The 9,492-nt window shown below is 40.2% G+C and overlaps 1 long non-coding RNA gene across 1 annotated transcript; it reads right to left on the reverse strand.

The window, feature by feature from the left end:
* Nucleotides 1-665: 665 nt before the first annotated feature.
* On the reverse strand, nucleotides 666-5,946 carry LOC136668877 (uncharacterized). The gene is made up of 3 exons (XR_010795539.1): nucleotides 5,477-5,946; nucleotides 3,373-3,519; nucleotides 666-1,405 (listed from the first exon to the last, which is right to left on the reverse strand). It is a non-coding gene; the product is annotated as an uncharacterized lncRNA (long non-coding RNA).
* Nucleotides 5,947-9,492: the final 3,546 nt, after the last annotated feature.

Below are 9,492 nucleotides of genomic sequence, written 5' to 3' on the forward strand. Positions count from 1 at the left end.
TACACAGACAGACTTCTCTCTGAATCTTGTCACAAAATTATGTTCAGTAGATGGTAAAAACACCTAGTAAAAAAACTCTTTGCGATCTTGCTCTGAAAAATATTATTTTTGAACATTTTATAATTTATCAGTTGTTTGTGTTCTCAGTGAATATTTCTGAGTTAGTGTCTACTCCTATGCAGTTAGTTTTTCATGTACATGTATATACAAGGGTGTTCTTGTTTTGGGGGTTGAGGTATTTTGATTTTTGCCAGTCTTTATTTTACTCAAGTATCAATCAATTTTCCAGAGGATGGATTTGGAACAGTCGACACACCACTGCTACTAAGCCAATGGATGAGATGATGGTTCTATGTAGTGATGTTCACAGTAGAATTGTTATGTTAAGGCCACTGATTATTTACCTGTGAGAAATTTTGAAGATGTGCCACTGTGCAGACAATTCCACAAGATGCTAGATATAGCACTGCAGTCTTGTGTGGTAGGATGTGTTTTGTGAAAGGGTAAACACTGATAGGAAACACTGTGAACAATGGAACCTAACAAAACCAGTCGGGAAAACATTTCAGAGATATTAGTTTTATTTTTTAATGCACCTTTCACAAATGAAATGAAATTAAAATGCATAATTAATCAGCATAAAGATTAATGCAGAATAAACCAGGACTCAATCAGAAAGTATGAAATAAAAATCAACAAGTAAGATTAATAATGGTGTCTCATTAAAAACAAAAGCCCTGCGACTCCGTAAAACATCAGTTAATAGAAAGTGAAGCAAAATGACAATAATTTCATTGAGCAGTAGATGGAATAATGAATCAGAATACACAGGTAATCAATACACACACTAAAATTCAACTGAGAGAACTCAAGACTTCTTCCAGCATCCAGTATTAGGCTGCCATTCCATCAACTAGTTTTAAAAGCAGAAATGTAAGGTACGTTATATTTGTAGTATTCAGCCGACACTGTCAGTCTAATCTAGTTACGGAAATGATAAATGTAGCATTAGGTTAGTTTTAGTTATTTGCTCAACATCACATGTTTATCTTGAGCTAATTGTGTTCTCCATGAAGCGTGTGTTTACAGAGGATCACAACCGCGTGATTCAAGGTGTTCGTGTTTTCTTAACTTTAGAGAGATGACACCGGCAGCTACAGGTGTGATGACAGGAGCAGTGGCAGGACGGCAGCATTTCGGTGGCTTCGTTGGAGTGTTCAGTGGTGGATTCAGTGGTGGATTCAGTGGTGGGTTTGTCACTAGGTGTAGCACTGGGTTTTTTATTGGGTTTGTCACTGGAGTTTTTGTCCGGGTGGGCGAAGCATTGGTTTTGTGTGTGGGATGAACAGCAAACCCTGCAGTGGCTGGAGATGCACTTTTGGTTGTAGTCAGAGCAGCATTTCCGCTGCAAACAGACACACACACACACACACACACACAAAAAAGTGCATTTCACTTACTGCATATCACACACCCAGGTTAGGGTGAGGAAAAAATCACATGTAACAGTATAAAGAATAATAAGAAGAGGAATTATCGCCCATTCTAGCACTTAGCAAAACATTTTCAGTCCCTCAAAGTTGTGTCCCTATGATGGCAGTTTAATAACTATATATTTGCAATGAGATTAGGGTCAGGATAGTGGATAAGCTGGGAAAAAATTCCACCGCGGAATTGCCCTTGAGCAAGGCCCTTAACCCCGAAACTGCCCCCAGGCGGCGACGTGGTCACAGTTACCTGCTCCAGGTGTGGGTGTGTGTGAAGAATTGCTCAGTATGTGTGTTTGTCGTATGTGTCAGTGAAATGCACGGATGCAGAGAAATAATTTCCCTAAGGGGATCAATAAATGCGTTTCTTCTTCTTCCAACTCCCTTTTCAGAAAACTATGATCTCAAGTTCATTCATTCATTCATTATCTGTAAGTGTTTATTCAGTTCAGGGTCGCGTTGGGTCCAGAGCCTACTCAGAATCATCGGGTGCTAGGCGGAACACACCCTGAGAGGGTGCCAGACCTTCACAGGGTGACATACACATGCACTCACACCCAGGGACACTTTTGAGTAGCCAGTCCACCTACCATGTGTTTTTGGACCATATGAGGAAATCCACGCGGACACAGGGAGAACACACCAAACTCCTCACAGACAGTCACCCAGAGGATACCCATGCGGACACAGGGAGAACACACCACACTTATCACAGTCACCCAGAGGAAACTCATGCGGACACAGGGAGAACACACCAACTCCTCACAGACAATCACCCGGAGGAAACCCATGCGGACACAGGGAGAACACACCACACTCCTCACAGACAGTCATCTGGAGGAAACACACGCAGCCACAGAGAGAACACACCACACTCCTCACAGACAGTCACCCAGAGGATACCCATGCGGACACAGGGAGAACACACCAACTCCTCACAGACAATCACCTGGAGGAAACCCACGCCGACACAGAGAACACACCATACTCCTCACAGACAGTCACCCGGAGGAGACCCATGCGGACACAGGGAGAACACACCACACTCCTCACAGACAGTCACCCGGAGAAAACCCACGCAGATACAGAGAGAACACACCACACTCCTCACAGACAGTCACCTGGAGGAAACCCATGCAGACACAGGGAGACTCACACCCACAACCTAAAGGTCCCTGGAGCTGTGTGACTGCGACACCTACCTGCTGCACCACCGTGCTGCCTCTAAAATCTCAAGTTAATTATATTAAAGTTAAACACATGGTATGTGGATTGGTGATTCAAAAGTGTCTGTAGGTGTGAGTGAATGTGAGTGAATGTGAGAGAGTGTGTGTCGCCCTTTGAAGGACGCTTCCTCCAGGGTGTGTTCCTGCCTTGCGCCCAATGTTTCTGGGTGATTCTCAGGACCCACAGCGACCCTGAACTGGATAAGAGTTTACAGACAATGACTGAATGAATGATAACATGCCTTACTTATTATATACCAAAGTTTTAAATATTGATACAGTTTATTAATGCACTCAGAATCTGCAGATTACAGAAAAATTGTGTGGATTTATCTCAGCCTTTATTTGATGTGAATCTGCTGGAGAGGAGTATTTCTGCAGTGTGTGTGTATGAGGCTGTGGGAACCATGTGTAATAGAAACAAGGGTCTGATTATATGAATCCAGGACTTATGTTCTTTTATTTTTCACAGTTGTATAATGAAAGATTACAGATATCCCCCTCTCCCTCTAGAGAAGAGAATGTAATGAACCTTTAGAGAACACAACTGGACTTTAACACCACTGCTGTACCTTTAAAAGTATATTACACTGTTTGTAACTTTTTTTTTTTTTTTGAGAGTGTGTAATGGGAAAAAAAACTATCACTGGAGAACTGACCTGTTTTTCACAGTCTTCACATTCCCTGCAGCATCCTTTAAAGAATTCTTTACAGCATTCACTACAGCATCTTTTACAGCATCCTCTACCAATCTGGCAAAGCAGAACTACTAACAAGATGATACAGACACAACTATAAACTGTGACCTAAAAGAAAAGACAGTTGCACATAATTAGTCTTACAGCGCAGTAACATTTTGTAGTTTATTAGTTATTCTTGCATTGACAGCTCTGCATCCTTTCAGACCCATAGTGTTGAGCTGTTCTTCTCGCAGCAGAAGGATGGACACAGAGAGCCATGTGTATTCTCAGATCTATGGAAGCCCATTTCTGCCACAAAAGGCCATAAAGTATCTCATTATTATGCCATCGTATCTGATCATTTGACTTACTATCATTATGTATCTCAAAATAATGAGATATAATCTTAGAATATTGACTTAGTATCTCAAAATATTGAGTTAGCTGCTTACGTTTTAATGAAAAAAAAAACGTTACCTATTTTAAATTATATCATGTGGCGGAAATGTGCGTCCATGCAGATCTGAACATTGTTAACTATTAATTTCCCTTTGATTTTCTTTGAATCTCATGCTGAATTATGAGGTTGTGTGTCTCTGAGTTTTGAACAGTGGTGTAAGGATGAACAAATAGATAGATAGATAGATTATTTTCAGGTGGACTGTATTATTTTACAATTGTTTTACAAAACAGTCCTTCAGAGTATTGTCCTTTGGCTTAGTCTGCGTATTTGGGAACATGTGCAAACAAGACCAAAATATATTACAGCATCTGTTATTACACCCCTTATATAACAGGTTTCAACTCAGCAACCATGGCAACAGTAGGTTGCTGCAAAGGTCAATTAAAACAAAAGGTTTAGTGTGTCATTTGTACCCTCTGCTATCAGACTTTTAGTGAAAAACATTAATTGTATTTTTCATTCTCGTAACACTGTTTTTCTTTTTCAGTGTTTTATTCAGCTTATTGTTTTTATGTGGGGGAGGGACACCCATTTATATGTCTATGTGTCTTAAATGTGCTGCACTTTGACCAAACAAATTTCCCATTATTGGGATAATAAAGTATAATTTGACTTTGACCTTGATTTAGCGGCCAATAGCAGGAGAATGCACATTAAATAGATACTGCAATATATAAGACATGGTATATTAACAACACCCTCCTTAGACATGGATACAGTGCAGTACAGACTTCCAGTGAGTGTACTATAAACAGAGCAAAATATAAGAACAAAACAAAAAACCTACAAAAATATAAGGAAAAGTAGGAAAAGACATTAGGGCAAAGAACAGTGCAATGAAAAAAGTAAGTGTGCAAAATCACTACTCGGAAAGGTCCTAGAGGCTTACCAGCCAACAGGCCGGAATGAATGTGATTGGTTAAACTGAGATTTTCAAACAGCAACATGAACAATAAAGCTCCACAATAAATGTACAATATACTTCTATAGAATCTGCCTCACAAGCAACAGAGCTTTCTTTAGAGGCAGTGAGTTACAGCGCTATGATTTACACATATGATTTATGATCGCTGCCTCTGAAGAATCTGCAGAATGACATACAATAATGCTCTGCTTCCTATGAGGCAACAGTCATTTGCTATTCAACTTTTTCTTAGTATCTTCTCAGATGCAGCAGAGAGGAAGTTACATCAGCCTCCATTCGAACAAAACAAAATACTGACATTTTGAAGCTAAGTCTATAGTAACATAAGAGAAAGTTATATTGCCCATATATTCTTCTACATACATTTCTGGCAGTCAAGTACTGGGGTCTAGGTGGAGCTTTTTATGGTTTATGGCACTGTATTTGGAAATCTCTGTCCGATGCATTTTAACCAATCAATGGAAAAGCGGAAAAGAAGATGAGATGAGATGAGACATTCACCCTGCCTGTTAGCTGGTAACCAATTACATTCCTTCTGCCTTTGCCTTGAAGGCAGCGCTGCTTCTAGAACCATTTTGAGCAGTGTTTCTGCACGTGTGCGTTTTAAAACCATGCAAGAACATGTTGGTAGCCTACAGTTTAAAATTTTACCATCACAACAAAACAATATTTCAACAGGATTTAAAATAACTTACTTTAGAAACGTAAATCGATGTCCTTATATGTTCCTTGTCATCGGTCGTTAGGCTGATGTCTTTACAGCATTTCCAAGGCTCGCTAATACTTTCAGTTTGTCCTCCACGTAATGAAGTCGTCAAACAGGCGACATAACGGCCATCACCAAAAAACAGTGTCAGCCAAAACGCAGATGGTACTGAAGAGTACAGAAGTTTCCGACAAATGCAGAAGCAATTGTGTGTTTCTGAAAATGGCCAGAGTTTTGAATTCCAGACGTAAACACCAAGGTTAACAGTGACAAGAAAAGGCATCCCCAGGTACAGAAAGACAAATGCCCAGCTAAACCCCACACCACACGGGCACTCGAAGTCATGCTCCACCAGCTTTTCTACAGCAATAAGAACGAGATTCAGCAGCAGATAAACACTCAAAGGGTGACTGTGTAAAAAATCGTTCAGTTTCCCCAGAGCCATTTCTAACGCACGAGGAAGAAGTAGCAGGATGTGGGGGGGGTGTAGTTCAGCAGAGTTGAGGTCTGACAAATTTCACAACAGATCACACACAAGCCGGCTCTTTATCCAAAAAGCTGGAGAGAGTGGGCGGTACAGCTCCAAGTGAGCGCGGATGAACATTTTAAGCATGACTCAAGCACGTCGCTGGCTTCCAGATGTGTAGTTGGCATAAAGGCTCTGGAGATGACCCAGAGGCTAAAGAACACTTTTTATTTGTTTTTGAAAACAGGGCTGATACGGAGTTGTTTCTAAAAGCTTGTGTTGATGAGCAGGGTCTCAGGGTCAATGCGATGTTTGTGGTTAAGCCATGCCCCTCACCCCAGAATTTTTAAGGCATGGAAACTGGACTGTAGGGCCCTCACCTCAATTCTTAAGGCACAGATACTAGACTGTGGGGCACCTTATACACCACAGTTCAGACAGTGTGTTAAGTTTGATACTTTTAGAAACCTAGTCTGTCTGGTTCACTGTGATGTCCTGCTTTGCATAAAATGCTCTGCACAAAATAGGTCTCCTAGTTATTTTCTTTCTTCTAACAAATTTCTATAACTAATGCAGCTCAGATTGCTCTGTTTGAGCATTGTTTGGAAGTGTAAGAGAATGTCAGTGAGTTTGGGATGTTGTGTTAGATTATTGTGCATTTTGTCATACAGCTGTACGCCTGGTGACCATGTAATAACTGTTTTGTTTTCAATGTTAATATTGTACCTTGTAAACATTAAGTACATTATATGGAGCATTATGTGATTCACAGACTTGTTTGTGTTTGGATTAATATGTGAAATTCTTGCAATAAATAAAGAGAATAACAATTTAACTGAGACCACACTGAGAATGATAATGTTTGCTTACATAGAGGCTACTACTCACTTCCTAAAAAGAGCCATGACAGTAAATATGGGTTCATCAGCACAGCTCGGTGCTGGGGTGCTATATAATCTTCGCCTGGCGTTAGGTTCATGTTTCTCTACTCCAGAGAATCCAATTCTATTGTCAGTGTTTCTCTACAGGGATCAGAGAGGTAGTGTGTGCACATCTGTGTTAGTAATGGGTGCAACTTAATGTAGAATGCATTCATTACAACTTTGTCCTCAAATATTTGTACATGTGGTGTGAAACTGTACAATAAATGAACTATAATAAAATAAATTGATAGCCCTTCGGGCGGCAGTGTTGCAGTCACACAGCTCCAGGGACCTGTAGGTTGTGGGTTTGAGCCACACTCCATGTGACGGTCTGTGAGGAGTTGGTAGGTGGATTGGCGACTCCGTGTGAGTGAACGTGTGTGTGTGTGTGTGTGTGTGTGTGTGTGTGTGTGTTCCCTCCAGAGTGTGTTCCTGCCTTGCACCCAGTGATTCCGGTTAGGCTCCATATGTTTGCAGTTCACTCCATAATCAGATTACCAAAAATATATGATTAAAATATCAGAAGTGCTATGTATTTCATTTTCACTGAAACCTACTATTTTAAACTATAGCTAGTAGAAGGTATCTTGTTCTGTTGGAGAGAAACTATGCCCCTTTTTCAAATCACAAAGGCTGCTTTTCCTACATTCGCCTTCCCACAAAACATAAATTTGTGTCAATAAACAAAAAAATGACATGGATTTTAAAAAACTTGATGTGACTTGAATATCTACATATGCAGAGTTAAGCCTGGTCCACACTACAGTATACTTGCCCTGAGTTTGAGGCTGATTTTCTCCTCCCAAAAAGTCTCCTGATTGGAGGGAGATGATTAATGATGATCCTGTGAAACATCTTCATTTCGAAGTGCTGCCTTGTGAGGGAACAAGAGAGCAAGATACATTCTGCTTTCTGTTCTAGACACACCCCAAGTGTGTGAGGAACTCCTGCTGCTCTAGTGACGTAGCATTTGACAAAAAACTCCAGCAAGGTTTTGAGGAGTGAACCGGTGTGTTGGTGTGTGTTATCTGAGAAAGTGTGTGGTGTGGAGGACTTTAAGAACTAACAACGGTCAAACACAGAAACATCTGTGAAAAATGTTTCATGTTCTCAACATCGGTTATGATAAAAATTCCTGTAGTGTGGGCCAGGCATAATCAGCAGCTGGTGGCATAAATCTGAACTTGACATCTGTTTATGTTTTCATATATATATCACTATATAGTGAACTGGTTTATGTAACTATGGTGGGGAAAAATGTCACTGAGGAACTGACCTGTCTCTCACAGGCTGGACATTCTTCACTGCATTCCTTCCAGCAACTGACGCACTTTTCTTTACTGCATGCTTCACCGCATCCATCCTAGCAACTGTTGAACTGTTCGCTACTGAATGCTTTACTGCATCTTTTTACAATCTGACACAACAGAGCTACTGTAAATATGAGGGTGATGACACTAAAAATTAAGATCTGAAAGAAACAACATTTGAGTTATACTGTGCAGTAACACTTGTGTAGACTTGTTTAATTGTCCTATACACTGACAGCTCCGAATCCTATCAGACTCATAGTGGCCTTCTCAATGTGGAAAGATCAACAAAGTCACCCGTGGATGAGTTCAGATCTGAAGCCAGAGTGGAGCTGCATGTACTCCTCTCTCTAGAGGTGGGCGGATGGATCCAAATATCGAAAATATTGATACCAACCCTGGTACTGATATTGAACAATACTCGTGTAAAAAGATCGATACTCAAACTTTTTTTGCACTGACTGCTGCGCACACGGACTCATCAAAGTCTACTCTCTGTCTGTTGTCTTTTGTTGTTGCACCATCACGTGGCTCAGCAGCTCCAGCCAATCAGGCCTTCAGGTAGAGGCTCAGCCTGGCCCGCGCACTCAGCGCTCTCCTCGAGTCGACACGTCACAAATTTGAACATGATACTGTTCTTAAATAAAAACATCTAATCCTTTGTTCTCAATGGGGGAGGGCCCCTTAACGTGGTCTTATTACTTATTTATACTTTCTTTATTTAATTTTCACTTTTTTTTTTTCTTTTTTTTTAAGCCAGAAGTGCACCGAAGGGAAGAACAATTCTATTTGGGAAAAGAAACAAAAAGAAAGAACTACAAATGTTGTCTAGTGAGGGGAGAATTTTTATTTTATTTTTGTATTGTAGTTTCTCCTTTTCTACCTCAAAAAAGATTTATTTTCCTAATATTTTCCTGTAATGGCAAACTTTGTTTTGTTACTGTTCCATTGTTTCAAAACAAAAATGTTGATTGTTATAATAAAGTATTTTGTTGTCACGTACAATGTCTGGTGAAGATCTATCCTAGGTCTTTTGGATCCTTTGGATCTATGAAGTTTAAATATTAAAAAGTATTGGTATCAATATCGATATCGGCGATACTGGCCCTGCATTTTCTTGGTATCGGATCGATATCAAAATTCCCGGTATCGCCCACTTCTACCTCTCTCTCAGAGATGAAGGCTCTGATGGGAACTGTTGTGGAGAGGGACTGTGCAGTTGTTTTGGGCCCCATTTTGTCTTTTTTTAAGCATATCAGATAATTGACAAAAAAAATAAAATATCAATAAATAAATATTCGTAGTT

The sequence above is a fragment of the Hoplias malabaricus genome, chromosome 15, assembly GCF_029633855.1.
Source record: "Hoplias malabaricus isolate fHopMal1 chromosome 15, fHopMal1.hap1, whole genome shotgun sequence".
In the NCBI taxonomy this organism is placed as follows: Eukaryota; Metazoa; Chordata; class Actinopteri; order Characiformes; family Erythrinidae; genus Hoplias; species Hoplias malabaricus.